General features: G+C 48.1%; 1 protein-coding gene across 4 annotated transcripts in view; it reads right to left on the bottom strand.

Annotated features, from left to right (window-relative positions):
- Positions 1-13,844, bottom strand: part of ELMO3 (engulfment and cell motility 3) — a 118,254-nt gene extending 104,410 nt beyond the window's left edge. Inside the window, exons 1-2 of one of the 4 annotated variants that reach the window (XM_077289038.1) lie at positions 13,715-13,844; positions 12,255-12,320 (exon numbers count right to left, since the gene is read on the bottom strand). The gene's annotated coding sequence lies outside the window, so the exon portion shown is untranslated. The remainder of the gene's footprint in view (positions 1-12,254; positions 12,321-13,714) is intronic. The other 3 variants (XM_077289036.1, XM_077289039.1, XM_077289037.1) reach the window with 3 other exon arrangements.
- Positions 13,845-14,086: the final 242 nt, after the last annotated feature.

The following is a 14,086-nucleotide window of genomic DNA, read 5'->3' as shown; positions in this document are numbered from 1 at the left end:
TATATATATATATATAGACTGTATATATGTTTTTAAGAATATTTGAGCCGATGGATCCATGATATGTCCATTTTGCAAGCCTGCGAGAAAAAAATTGCCGTATGGAAGCCATACGGATGCCATACGGATGACACACGGATAAATTTGTGCGTAAAAATCGCATCCTCGAACTGAATACGGGACAGTGTTTTGGGACAATTACTGCGTCTTACGGCCGTAAAAAACGGACCGTATTTTCATACGCCTAGTGTGACGCCGGCCTTAGAAATAGGGATTTTTGTGTACTCACTGTAAAATCCTTTTCTCCGAGCCATTCATTGGAGGACACAGACCGTGGATGTATGCTGCTGCCAATAGGAGGCTGACACTAAGTGATACAAAAAAAAAGTTAGCTCCTCCCCAGCAGTATACACCTTCCTGCTGGCTCTCAGCTAACCAGTTCGGTGCAAAAGCAGTAGGAGATCAACAACAACATATGAGAGTATAGCATGCCAAATTATATGAGAGTATAACATGTCAAATTACAAAACAAGCAGAAGCTAATGACAGGGTGAGAGCTGTGTCCCCCAATGAATGGCTCGGAGAAAAGGATTTTACGGTGAGTACACAAAAATCCCTATTTCTCCTTCACCTCATTGGGGGACGCAGACCGTGGGAGGTCCCAAAGCAGTCCCTGGGTGGGGACAACATCAGATCAGGCCCTGTGTAACTGCTACTTACAATAGTGCCACCGCGGCCTGCAGAGTCCGCCTGCCCAGACTCATAACAGTAAAAGTCTGAGAATTATAGTGCTTCATGGCTGCACGCGGACTGGACGAACCCGCAAGCTTGCAGGCGTGCTTTATTGACGCCTGGTGCCTAGAGCCCAAGAAACCTCGATCGACAAAGTGGAATGGAGTTAGGCTTACGTCTAACCCAGAAGGACTCCTGGATGGTGTAACAAATCCACCAGGCTAACAAGACCGCTAAAATGGCTAAACCCTTCCTGTAACCATCAGGAAGCATTCCTCTGACCGTCAGGAAGCCCAAATAAGGCGTCCAACCTTCAGAAGGACGCCGAGCTTGATACGTACCTTCTCAGAGCACTTACTTCGTCAAGAATATGGAGAACCCATCCCCCTTTTTGTGGACTGTTAACAAGAGACGGGGATGACCTGAGTACAACCTTGCCTTGATGGTAATAAGAAAAAAAAAGTCTGAAGAACAGAGCGGCTAGCACCGAAGACTCGTCAGGATGACGAGATCGCAGAGAAAAAAAAGAGGAGACCTTCCCTGATAGTAAAGTCTGTCCGGATAAAAAAAAGAGTCTACTGTAAGACTCCCAGGACCATTAAGGACCCAACGATATAATGGTATGCGAAAGATAAGCACCACATATGAAAACTCCTTGCAAGAAATACCCTACTTGCAGTTTTGTTGGAATAAGATGGAAAAGTCCTAGCTCCGCAAACCAAAAAAACCTAACGTGGTCCGTGCAGATCTCCCAGGACCCCAGGGGTCTTTCCCGCTTCCAAACGACTCTCGGAGGTAGTGGAAGGGGGGCTATGGAAACTGGTACCACGGAAGAACCAGAGCATTCACTGCAACGGTTTTTGGATCTCGAGGCCGAACTATGAACTCGAGTACATTGGCGTTCAGTCTGGACGTCATCCGATCTACATCTGGAGTGCCTCAGAGAAGGCAGATCTGATAGAAGACTTCTGAGAGAGGTTCCCACTCACTTGAGGCATGACCCTGATAGCTGCAGAAGTATGCTGTCCAGAGGTCTACTCCTGGGATGTGTACTGCCGAGATCACCGAATGACAGATCTCGGCCCATCAGAGAATGTGAGGCACCTCGTCCCTGATGCCTAATCGTGGGTACCTGTTAGAAGATTGACATATGGGACAGCCGTGGCATTATCCGATTGAATTCAAATGGGAGACCCACCAGAAATCAGGGGACCTGCTGTAGGACTAGCCGTATCGTTCGGATCCCCAGAACAACAATCGGGAGAAGAAGGCTGTCAACGGCAGTTACTAATAATCATTGAACCGGAAGGAACTCTCCCGGATGAGGAAGGAGCTCAGAGACTACCCTCTGAAAGCCTGTTTGACCTACAGAAAACGAGCGAAATGAAGGAAAACAGCTTCCATTGCTGTCACCATTTTTCCTCATGACCCTCCCAGCAATCGAATGGAATGAGGGAATGAGAGGTCAAGTAAGAGAGTTCTGAGTTGAAGAGCCACGGCCTTCTCTCAAGGGAGAATTACCAACCCCCTGGAAGTGCCCAGGATCATCCTTAAAAAGGATATATGCTGGACTGGAAATGAGGAAAAACTTGTCTAGATGAGGCTGCCAATCCAGGTTAGAGGGTATAGCAATTGATATAGACCACTCAGCGTAGTCCTGGAAGAAAGCTAGAAAGACGACCGGACAGGGCAGGACGACCGTTCCTCTAGGGTGCAAGAGGAACATGACAGCCGTCATGACCCTTGCGAACACTCAGGGTGCGGTAGCAAGGCTGAAGGACCAGGTTGTGACTTGAAAATGCTGTTTGCGAATGGAAAAGCAAATTTTTTTATTTATTTTAAAGAGGGAAAATAGGAATGTGAAAGCAAGCATCCCGAACGTCGGTGGATGCCAGAAGCTCCACCCTTTTCCGTTGAAGAAATAGTTGAGCGGAGAAACTCCATCCGAAGAAGGAGGACCTTGTCAAGCTAGGAAGAAGTTTGAGGACCAGGATTAGTCTTACTTTTTGTTCCCTCTTTTTGGAACGAAGATCCCTTAGATCTAGACCGTCCTGGAAAACTCTTCCACTGCTGGTTGGGTCTATAGGAAGGGTCTATAGTCCACTCTGTCCGCATCTACTCCCCCTACAACCTCCAAATGGCCGTCATATACTGACCTCTGGGCCTGACCACTGCCTTTATTGACCAATTCTCCACCTGGCTCCTTCACTTTCTGTCTGATGACATTCCCACCATCATCATGGGTGACTTCAACATCCCCATTGACACCCACCAGTCAGCAGCCTCCAAACTCCTGTCCCTTACTTCATCCTTTGGACTTACTCAGTGGTCCTCCTCAGCCACCCACACAGACGGACACACATTAGACCTGGTCTTCACCCGTTTATGCTCCCTATCTAACTTCACAACCTCCCCTCTCCCTCCATCTGACCACCATCTACTCACTTTCTCATCCCTGTCCTCCTCACCTGTCACCTATATCCAGCACCATTTGCACCCATGCAGGAACCTCACACACCTAGACACCCACACACTCTTTGACTCTATCCTACCACTGTCCTCTATATCCTCACTCCACGACACAGACACTGCCACTGCTTTCTACAATGCCACTCTTGCATCAGCTATTGACACGGTCGCCCCTGTCATGCATAGCAGAGTGCGACGAACCAATAGACAACCCTGGCACAATAACACCACTAAAAAGCTTCGGCAAGTGTCCAGAATTGCAGAACGTCGTTGGAAGAAAACGCATTCACAAGATGATTTCACTGCACTCAAACAACAAGCAACACTGGCATTCAAATCAGCTCTCACCATTGCTAAACAGGCCTACTTCACAACCCTCGTATCTTCCTTATCCCACAACCCCAAACAGTTGTTCAACACTTTTAACTCCCTCCTCCGCCCACCACTGCCCCCTCCGAGTTCCGTAATCGTTGCCGAGAACTTTGCCACGCACTTCAAAAATAAGATAGACCAAACAAGGCAAGTCTTTGTTGTCCAACCACCACACCCTCTTTGTATGAGAGACCAATGCCCAAACCCCATAACTTCACTCTCCAAAATCTCTGAAGGGGAGCTTGCTCATCTTGTCTCCAAATCACACCTCACCACTTGTGCACTTGACCCCATCCCATCTCCTCCCCAACCTCACCACCACACTAATCCCATCCCTAACCCATCTGTTGTGGTTCTCAATGGCAAGAGAACATAGCCCAGCAAACATAAGAACTAGCTCTTGGAAGGATGGAAACTAAACTGACCATGAACTAAACCTGCCGCACAACTAACAGTAGCCGGGTAGCGTAGCCTGCGTTTTATCCCTAGACGCCCAGCGCCGGCCGGAGGACTAACTAATCCTGGCAGAGGAAAATATAGTCCTGGCTCACCTCTAGAGAAATTTCCCCGAAAGGCAGACAGAGGCCCCCACAAATATTGGCGGTGATTTTAGATGAAATGACAAACGTAGTATGAAAATAGGTTTAGCAAAATTGAGGTCCGCTTACTAGATAGCAGGAAGACAGAAAGGGCACTTTCATGGTCAGCTGAAAACCCTATCAAAACACCATCCTGAAATTACTTTAAGACTCTAGTATTAACTCATAACATCAGAGTGGCAATTTCAGATCACAAGAGCTTTCCAGACACAGAAACGAAACTACAGCTGTGAACTGGAACAAAATGCAAAAACAAACAAGGACTAAAGTCCAACTTAGCTGGGAGTTGTCTAGCAGCAGGAACATGCACAGAAAGGCTTCTGATTACAATGTTGACCGGCATGGAAGTGACAGAGGAGCAAGGCTAAATAGCGACTCCCACATCCTGATGGAAACAGGTGAACAGAGAGGATGATGCACACCAGTTCAATTCCACCAGTGGCCACCAGGGGAGCCCAAAATCCAATTTCACAACACCCATCTCTTCAACCTTTCACTACCTTCTGGTACCTTCCCCTCTGCCTTCAAACATGCCACAATCACACATATCCTCAAAAAGCCATCCCTTGACCCAAGCGCTATGTCTAGCTATCGCCCCATTTCTTTGCTCCCATTTGCTTCCAAACTCCTTGAGCAGCACGTCCAACTGAACTTTCCTCTCACTTTGCATCTAACTCCCTCTTTGACAACCTACAATCTGGCTTCCGTCCCCACCATTCCACTGAGACTGCCCTGACCGAAATTACTAACGACTTACAGCCAAAGCTAACAGACAATTCTCTATACTCCTCCTCCTAGACCTGTCCTCTGCCTTCGACACAGTTGACCACTGCCTCCTACTACAGATCCTCTCTTCCTTTGGGGTCAAAGACCTTGCCCTATCTTGGATCTCTTCATACCTTGCCAACCGCACATTTAGCGTTTCCTACTCCCATACTACCTCTTCATCTCACCCCCTCTCTGTTGGAGTCCCCCAAGGCTCTGTCCTAGGACCCTTCCTCTTCTCAATCTATACACTCAGCCTGGGACAACTCATAAGGTCCTATGGCTTCCAGTTCCATCTATATGCTGATGACACTCAGATCTACCTCTCGGGCCCAGATGTCACCTCTCTGCTCTCCAGAATCTCAGAGTGTCTAGCAGCCATATCCTCCTTCTTCTCCTCTCGCTTCCTCAAGTTCAATGTGGACAAATCTGAACTCATCTTTCCTCCATCATGCATATCTTCCCTACCTGATCTATCTATCAAAATAAATGAAATCACACTTTCCCTTGTCCCCAAAATCCGCTGCCTCGGAGTAACCCTTGACTCTGCCCTGTCCTTCAAACTGCACATCTAAGCTCTCACCACCTCCTGTCGCCTCCAGCTCAAAAATATTTCCAGAATCCGTCCTTTCCTCAACCCACACTCTACCAAAATGCTCGTGCATGCCCTAATCATCTCCCTCCTTGATTACTGCAACATCCTCCTCTGTGGCCTACCTTCTAACACTCTCGCACCCCTCCAGTCCATCCTTAACTCTGCTGCCCGACTAATTAATCTCTCTTCTCGCTACAGTCCTGCTTCCCCTCTTTGTAAATCCCTTCACTGACTCCCAATTTCCCAGCGTATCCAGTTTAAATTACTAACACTGACCTATAAAGCCATCCATAACCTTTCTCCTCCGTATATTTCCACACTAATCTCTCAATATCTTCCCTCACATAATCTCTGGTCCTCCCAAGACCTCCTCCTCTCCTCCACGCTTATTTGCTCCTCACCCAATCGCCTCCAAGACTTCTCCCGAATATCACCCATCCTCTGGAATTCAGTGCCCCAACACATCCGATTATCCACCACATTTGGATCCTTCAAAAGAAACCTGAAAACCCACCCCTACAAAGAAGCTTACAGCCTGTAAAGACCACACGGCCACCTCAACACCATTGGAGCTACTGCAACCCTCGGCCTACTGTCTCCTTAATCCTGTAGAATGTAAGCCCGCAAGGGCAGGGTCCTCTTCCCTCTGTACCAGTCTGTCATTGTTAGTTTTGTTTACTGTAAGTGATATTTGTATTTTGCCATAACCCCTTCTCATGTACAGCACCATGGAATCAATGGTGCTATATAAATTAATAATAATAATAATAATAATAATAATAATAATAGGAAACATGTGATCCTAGGGAGTGATGTCAGAGGCTTTTTGAAAGCAGAGTACACTTCCATTCTCTGAGCTATAATGCCCTTCTGGATGTAATGGTATTAGCTGCTGACAGCGCCGTGCATCTAGCCGCATCCGACAGGTGTGAACCGGTTAGTCTCCTGCTCAAGAAATTTGATTGACCAGCTGTACTGTCTTCGGGAAAAGGTTACTGTTGTGAATCAAAGTAGTTAAGGTCTTTGACCAGGAGATCATTGCTCTAGCAACCCAAGGGGTGGTTAAGGAGAGCACTAAACCCGAGGCTGCTAGACGGAACAAATCAGATCTGCTATCTGATAGTCTGTAGTAATTTTAATTGATAACCCCTCGGGCAGGAATACTGGTAGGTATGCCACAGGAGATTTTCTCCAGTTAATCTGCCAAGTGACAGAATAACCGGCTGCATCCAGGTCAGAAAAAACGGTCTCTTGCAACCTCCGCACTCTTTTGACAGTGCAGAGTTAAAATGATGAACCCTTGTTCCACCACCCTCTTAACAGGGAAGTGGAGAGGGATCGTCCGCCTTCTTGCCTCCTCTGCTAAATAGTGGTTATGCAGAGGGGAGTGCTTGGATGCCAAAAAAAGGGGTCCCATAGTACATCCACAGAGTTCAGGTCTCCGGGTGGACAGGGCTGGTTCCGGTGTTAGGTCTGGCTGCAGAAAAGTATACATGGAGGAGACACTCCATGTGCTCGTCTATTGATGGTGTGGGGAGATCGGTGCCCTTTAAAAGGACCCGTTGCCCCTAAGAATCAGACCACGCATGGCATCTCACGTCGTAGGGAGGGGATACCCCACGTGTTTGCATATCTGAAAAAAAAGGATATGTTGGTGTCGACCTGAGCCTGCCTCCAGATATTTGGCCAAAAATCTGTAGGACTTAGATCCTCCTGATTTAGGCTGTTGAAACCGCGTTTTTCCCAGTGGGTTGCTCTGTAAGAGCTCTGATGATCTATGTCTTGATTAGGTCAACCTGGGCCAGCGGGGTTTGCCGCTGTGGTCCACCCGAAAAGACTTAAAATGTGCCTGAAACTGGCGACGAAATGCTGTGGGAGAAAATTGCTCTCTCCTCCTGTGGTATCAGAAATGAGCTGATCCAATTCTTCGCCGAATAATCGGCCGCTCTGATAGAGCAGAGTAGTAAGAGACTTCATCCAAGAACGCATTAATCAGATAGTTACCTGCTAGGGAGTCCTGATTCGAAATCTCGGTCACCTCTGATGGCAGATCCTTATCCTGTTGAGCTCTCCTCAAAGACTATGATCAGGATATGGCCTTGGCCACCCAAGACACCGCAAAAGTAGGCAAGAGGGTTGAGCCTGAAGCCTCAAATACTGAACGCGCCAGGCCTTCTATAAGGGTACTGTCACACAGTCACACTTTGATCGCTACGACCGTACGATCCGTGACATTTCAGCGATATCCATACGATATCGCTGTGTCTGACACGCAGCAGCGATCAGGGATCCTGCTGAGAATCGTACGTCGTAGCAGATCGTATGGAACTTTCTTTCGTCGCTGGATCTCCCGCTGACATCGCTGGATCGTTGTGTGTGACAGCGATCCAGCGATGTGTTCGCTTGTAACCAGGGTAAACATCGGGTAACTAAGCGCAGGGCCGCGCTTAGTAACCCGATGTTTACCGTGGTTACCAGCGTAAAAGTAAAAAAAAAACAAACAGTACATACTTACATTCCGGTGTCTGTCCTCCGGCGTCTCAGCTTCTCTGCACTGTGAGCGCCTGCCAGCCGGAAAGCGAGCACAGCGGTGACGTCTGACGTCACCGCTGTGCTTTCCGGCTCTGCTGCTCACACAGTGGAGAGAAGCAGAACGCCGGGGGACAGACACCGGAATGTGAGTATGTACTGTTTGTTTTTTTTACGTTTACGCTGGTAACCACGGTAAACATCGGGTTACTAAGCGCGGCCCTGCGCTTAGTAACCCGATGTTTACCCTGGTTACCCGGGGACTTCGGCATCGCTCCAGCGCCGTGATTGCAACGTGTGACCGCAGTCTACGACGCTGGAGCGATAATCATACGATCGCTGCGACGTCACGGATCGTGCCGTCGTAGCGATGTAAATGGTACTGTGTGACGGTACCCTTAGTCGATCTGTTGGATCCCTAATAGAAGAACCATTAGGAATGGATAATGTTTTTAGAAGCCAAACGAGATACGGGAAAGTCTACCGAAGGGGATTCCGCCCACTTCCTACGGAACTCAGAGGCGAAAGGATGTCTGCATTTAGAGCCCTCTGCCCCGAGAACGCCTCTCCAGCCACTCCCAGAGATGCTGTACTAAATTCTCAGGATGAGAACAAAAAAAAAAACCTCTATGGGGCTGCTTAAAAGACACCTTATGACAGGAAGCCAAGGTGGATACATCCTCTACCCCCAGGTTTTGGTTGACGGATTCAATGATGCTGTCTACTGACTCCTAGTAATCAGGCGCCTCTAAATTGAGGGACCCTTCGGAATCGTACTCCGAACCATGTTCACTATTCTCTGCTGGTGAGGGTGAACGAGAGATAGAACTCAAGGATGCAGATGCACCCGATGGACCGGGAGACGCGGTGTGGGTTCGTTTCCCCTGCGTCTGCCTAGTGAGAGAGCGGCCCCTGCAGGCCGGAGGCTCCTGTGAGTCGGAGGACCTCTCCAGGACAGGCAAACTGCTGCCCTTGGAACCAGATGGGGTCTGAAGGGACTCGATTGCCTTTGTTAGGGACGCCATAGATTGCGACAAAGACAAAGCCCATTCCGGGCTCCTGACACACTGGGCTGAGTCGCAGGGGAGGGCTCCTGAGCAAGCTGGGAACCGCAGGCCTCACAGAGATGATTACTCTGGGCAAGCGGAAAAGCGGACCGACAGGCCACACATGCAGCATATATGAAACTGTATGAGACTTGGTCCTTCTAGACATGCTGGACCTGCTGCTGTTATAACCAGAATTTGGATAAGTTGCAGGAATATATATTGCAGCTGCCAGGCTGGGGGGAGTAGCACTTACCCCAGTCCTGTGTCTCCGGCTGTCCTGTGGAATCCGTCACAGGAGGAAGAATCAGTGAAGTCCCATATAAAAAATGTGCCCAATTGGTGGCCGGTCCTGCTGGAAATGGCAGAGTTTCAACTCGCGGCCTATTAGAGGTCAAAGCCGGGGTCTAAATTTTTCCCCGGCATCCGCCTGAGGATGAGGGGGCGGAGCCACCGGAAGATGATGCAGCTAAAAGGGGTGGGACTTCCTCCTGCGGCCTAACCGCGCCAGAAGTCGGGCACTAAATTATCTGAGGTCCGCCCGAGTATGGAGGGGGCGGACCTGGAAGAGGGAGACAGGAACGGGATCTCGGCCTGCGGCCTGGCGTCGCCAGCAGCAGGGAACTCCCAGCACCCGCCCGAGAACACGGGCACGGGGCTGGAGCGAGGCTTCCCATCTTGAACAGCAGAGGAAAACAGCGCCGCAGCAGGAGCCCTCCCAGCCCCCACCTCGCATGGCTCCAGAGATTAAGGTTAAAGGGGGGCTGTATAAAGGACGGTGCAGGCACCCTAGCTCCATCTTCCCTTCAGGGGATGAGGAGAGGGACCGTCCGCCTCCTTCCATCACCGTTGTCTGAGCATTGGTGATGCAGTGGGGGCCACACGGGCTGTCCATATGCCTGTACAGCCTAGGGTTTCGTTACCTTAGGGTGGTCAGGGCTGAGTCCGGCATATTGTCCCACGTTCCGGGAGAGGATACCTGGAGTCGACACTCCATGTGATCGCCAGTTGTTGGTTTGGGGAGATCGGACCCCTTCAAAAGGGTCTGTCGCCCCTGTCTCGTCTTCCATGGTGAAAAACAAAAGAAAAAAAAAACGGGAGGTCTGGAAACCAGACCTGTGCCTCCTAAGACACTAAGCATGAACTGGTTAGCTGAGAGCCAGGTGTATACTGCTGGGGAGGAGCTAACTTTTTTTGTATCACTTAGTGTCAGCCTCCTATTGGCAGCAGCATACACCCACGGTCTGTGTCCCCCAATGAGGCGAAGGGGAAAATTATATATACAGTGGGTAAGGAAAGTATTCAGACCCCTTTAAATTTTTCACTCTTTCATTGCCGCCATTTGTTAAACTCAAAATCAGTTCATCTTTTTCTCATTAATGTACACTCTGCACCCCATCTTGTCTGAAAAAACAGAAATGTAGAAATGTTTTAAAATTTATTAAAAAATAAAAACTGAAATATCATATGGTCATAAGTATTCAGACCCTTTGCTCAGACACTCATATTTAAGTCCCATGCTGTCCATTTCCTTGTGATCCTCCTTGAGATGGTTCTACTTCTTCATTGGAGGACAGCTGTGTTTAATTAAACTGATAGGACTTGATTTGGAAAGGCGCACACCTGTCTATATAAGACCTCATATCTCACAGTGCATGTCAGACCAAATGAGAATCATGAGGTCAAAGGAACTGGCCAAGGAGCTCAGAGACAGAATTGTGGCAAGGCATGGATCTGGCCATGGCTACAACAGAATTTCTGCAGTACTCAAGGTTCCTAAGAGCACAGCGGCCTCCATAGTCCTTAAATGGAAGAAGTTTAGGACCACCAGAAGTCTTCCTAGACCTGGCCGTCCAGCCAAACTGAGCAATTGTGGGAGAAGAGCCTTGGTGAGAGAGGTAAAGAAGAACCCCAAGATCACTGCGGCTGAGCTCCAGAGGTGTAGTAGGGAGATGGGAGAAAGTTCCACAAAGTCAAATATCACTGCAGCCGTCGACCAGTCGGGCCTTTATGGCAGAGTGGCCCGACGGAAACCTCTCCTCAGTGCAAGACATATGAAAGCCGCATAGAGTTTGCTAAAAAACACATGAAGGACTCCCAGACTATGAGAAATAAGATTCTCTGGTCTGATGAGACGAAGCTAGACCTTTCGGGTGAAGGAAACATGAACGTGGCCAAGTACAGAGATATCCTGGATGAAAACCTCTTCCAGAGTGCTCTGAATCTCAGACTTGGCCGAAGGTTCACCTTCCAACAAGACAATGACCCTAAACACACTGCTAAAATAACAGAGTGGCTTCAGAACAACCCTCTGACTATTCTTGGCTGGACCAGCCAGAGCCCTGACCTAAACCCAATTGAGCATCTCTGGGGAGACCTGAAAATGGCTGTCCACCAACGTTCACCATCCAACCTAACGGAACTGGAGAGGATCTGCAAGGAAGAATGGCCGAGGATCCCCAAATCCAGGTGTGAAAAACTTGTTGCAACATTCCCAAGAAGACTCATGGCTGTACTAGCTCAAAAGGTGCTTCTACTCAATACTGAGCAAAGGGCCTGAAGACTTATGGCCATGTGATATTTCAGTTTTTCTTTTTTAATAAATTTGCAAAAATTTCTACATTTCTGTTTTATTTTTCCTGACAAGATGGGGTGCAGAGTGTACATTAATTAGAAAAAAATGAACTTTTTTGAATTTTCCAAATGGCCGCAATGAAACAAAGAGTGAAAAATTTAAAGGGGTACTTTCCGCACCAACTGTGTACACATATATATATATATATATATATATATATATATATATATATATATATATATATATATATATATATATATATATATATATATATATGTGTGTGTGTGTGTTTTTACAGCCCCTACGATTTGCACAAGATATATACCTAGAAAATAAAAAAAATAGTAGGGAATGGTTATATGCACTGAAAGCAAGTACAGTAAAGAGTTAATGAGCGTAACAGGCTTGTGCCATGAAATAAATAATAAACCTGTAGCACTGCATGGAAAAGGGGGCATGAAAGATACAATAAATACTTAATGGCAGTGCAAGCAAAGAGGAAGTGTACATAAAGAGTAAAGAGTGTTAAAGTGCAATGGAAGCATCTCAGGGAAAGTAGAGGGGGCATATACCTTTAAGGTCCGCCGATCCAAGTACAACACACACCCCAACGAGGGTTTCGGAATGGAGTCCTTCGTCTAGGGGTGAAAAGTGGATGAACAGAGCTGTTTCTGGCAAACAGTTCCAATTATGGTCAGATACAAGATTAGGGTACACAGTACAAGGGCAAACGCTGTACAGAGTCACTGATTGAAATGAGAGGTGAAAAAGATGGATGTCAGAGCAGCAAGAACCAGATTGTACACAACACAGGATACCTAGTGTACCAAGAGGCTGACTGCAGAGAGAGGCAGAAATGGGAACCAGAGGAAGAGGAGCAAGAGTACACAGCACAGGCCACCTGGGGTATAGAGGGTGACTGCAGAGAGAGGCAGGAGAAATGGGTACCAGAGGAAGAGAAGCAAAAGTAAACAGCTCACAACACTTGGAGTATAGAGTATGTCTGCAGAGGAAGACTAGAGAGATGGGTACCAGAGGAAGAGAAGCCAGAGTACACAGCACAAAGCACATGGAGTATAGAGGTGACTGCAGGGGAGGAAGATTTGGCCCAAAGTAGGCAAACACAGCTGTTCCTGGCAAACAGTTCCAATTATGGTCTGATACAAGATTAGGGTACACAGTACAAGTGGAAAAGCAGTACAAGGGGAAATGTGGTACAGAGTTACTGATTGCAATGAGAGGAGAAAAAGATGGCTACCAGAGCACCAAGAACCAGATTGTACAGAACAAAGGATACATAGTGTACAGAGAGGCTGACTGCAGAGCGGCAGCAGAAATGGGTACCAGAGGAAGAGGAGCAAGTGTGAACAGCACATGGCATCTAGGGCATAGAGGATGACTGCAGAGTGAGGTACGAGAGTTGGATACCAGAGCAAGAGGAGCCAGAGTACACAGCGCAGGGCACCTAGGGAATAGAGGGTGACTGCAGATGAAAACTGGAGAGATGGGTACCCGAGCAAGAGGAGCCAGAGGGCACAGAACAGGGCATCTGGGGTATAGAGGATGACTGCAGAGAGAGGCAGGAGAGATGGGTACCAGAGGCAGAGGAGCCAGAGTATACATCACAGGGCACCTTGGGTGTAGAGGATGACTACAGAGGAAGACTGGAGAGATGGGTACCAGAGCAAGAGGAGCCAGAGAGCACAGCACAAGGCAACTGGGTATAGAGGATGACTGCGGAGAGAGGCAGGTGTGATAGATGCTAGAGCACGAGGAGCCAGAGTGCACAGCTATTTATTCCAGATGACACTGCACCTGCATCCGCCCCAATCCCTTCATTGTGAAAAGGGATTTACATGAAAGCTATATCACAGGTCCTGAAGACTGAGGAGAGGAAGGCTGGACAGACAGACAGGAAAGACAGGCAGGAATGACAGACAGGGGGCAGGAAGACACCGTGGCAATGAAGCGACAATGGCGCTGCCCACCAGATGATTTCTATTTTCTAGATCATTGCAAAGTTTCATTTTACCTGCAACTTGTTTCCTGTCACTTTGAAGCAGCAGAGAAAGGTGGAGAATGCGGACAGAGCTGTGAGGTGGAGCCAGGAGGAGACAGGTTTCCACAAGCCTGCATTCCTTCCTTCAGATAAGAATTTCCTCTGGGAGTGTCTGTGTGTTGTATGAAGACGTCACACCTCCCACAAAGTACACGGCAGTCTGTATCGTTCACGTGTTGTATGGAGATGTCGCATCTCCCATACAGGACACAGCAGCCTTTCCTCTCTGAGAATAAAGTCTTCATCTGAATGGGAACCTAAAAGGGAGTCCTCTCTTTGACTAAAAATCTCTCTCTCTGTGGAGGGGAAGTGGACCTACTGTGATTAAAAACACCTGTGGCTAAG

This window comes from Ranitomeya variabilis, chromosome 2 (assembly GCF_051348905.1).
Source record: "Ranitomeya variabilis isolate aRanVar5 chromosome 2, aRanVar5.hap1, whole genome shotgun sequence".
Classification (NCBI taxonomy): domain Eukaryota; kingdom Metazoa; phylum Chordata; class Amphibia; order Anura; family Dendrobatidae; genus Ranitomeya; species Ranitomeya variabilis.
Note: the sequence above shows the minus strand (reverse complement) of the source record. Positions and strands in the feature narration are given on the sequence as shown.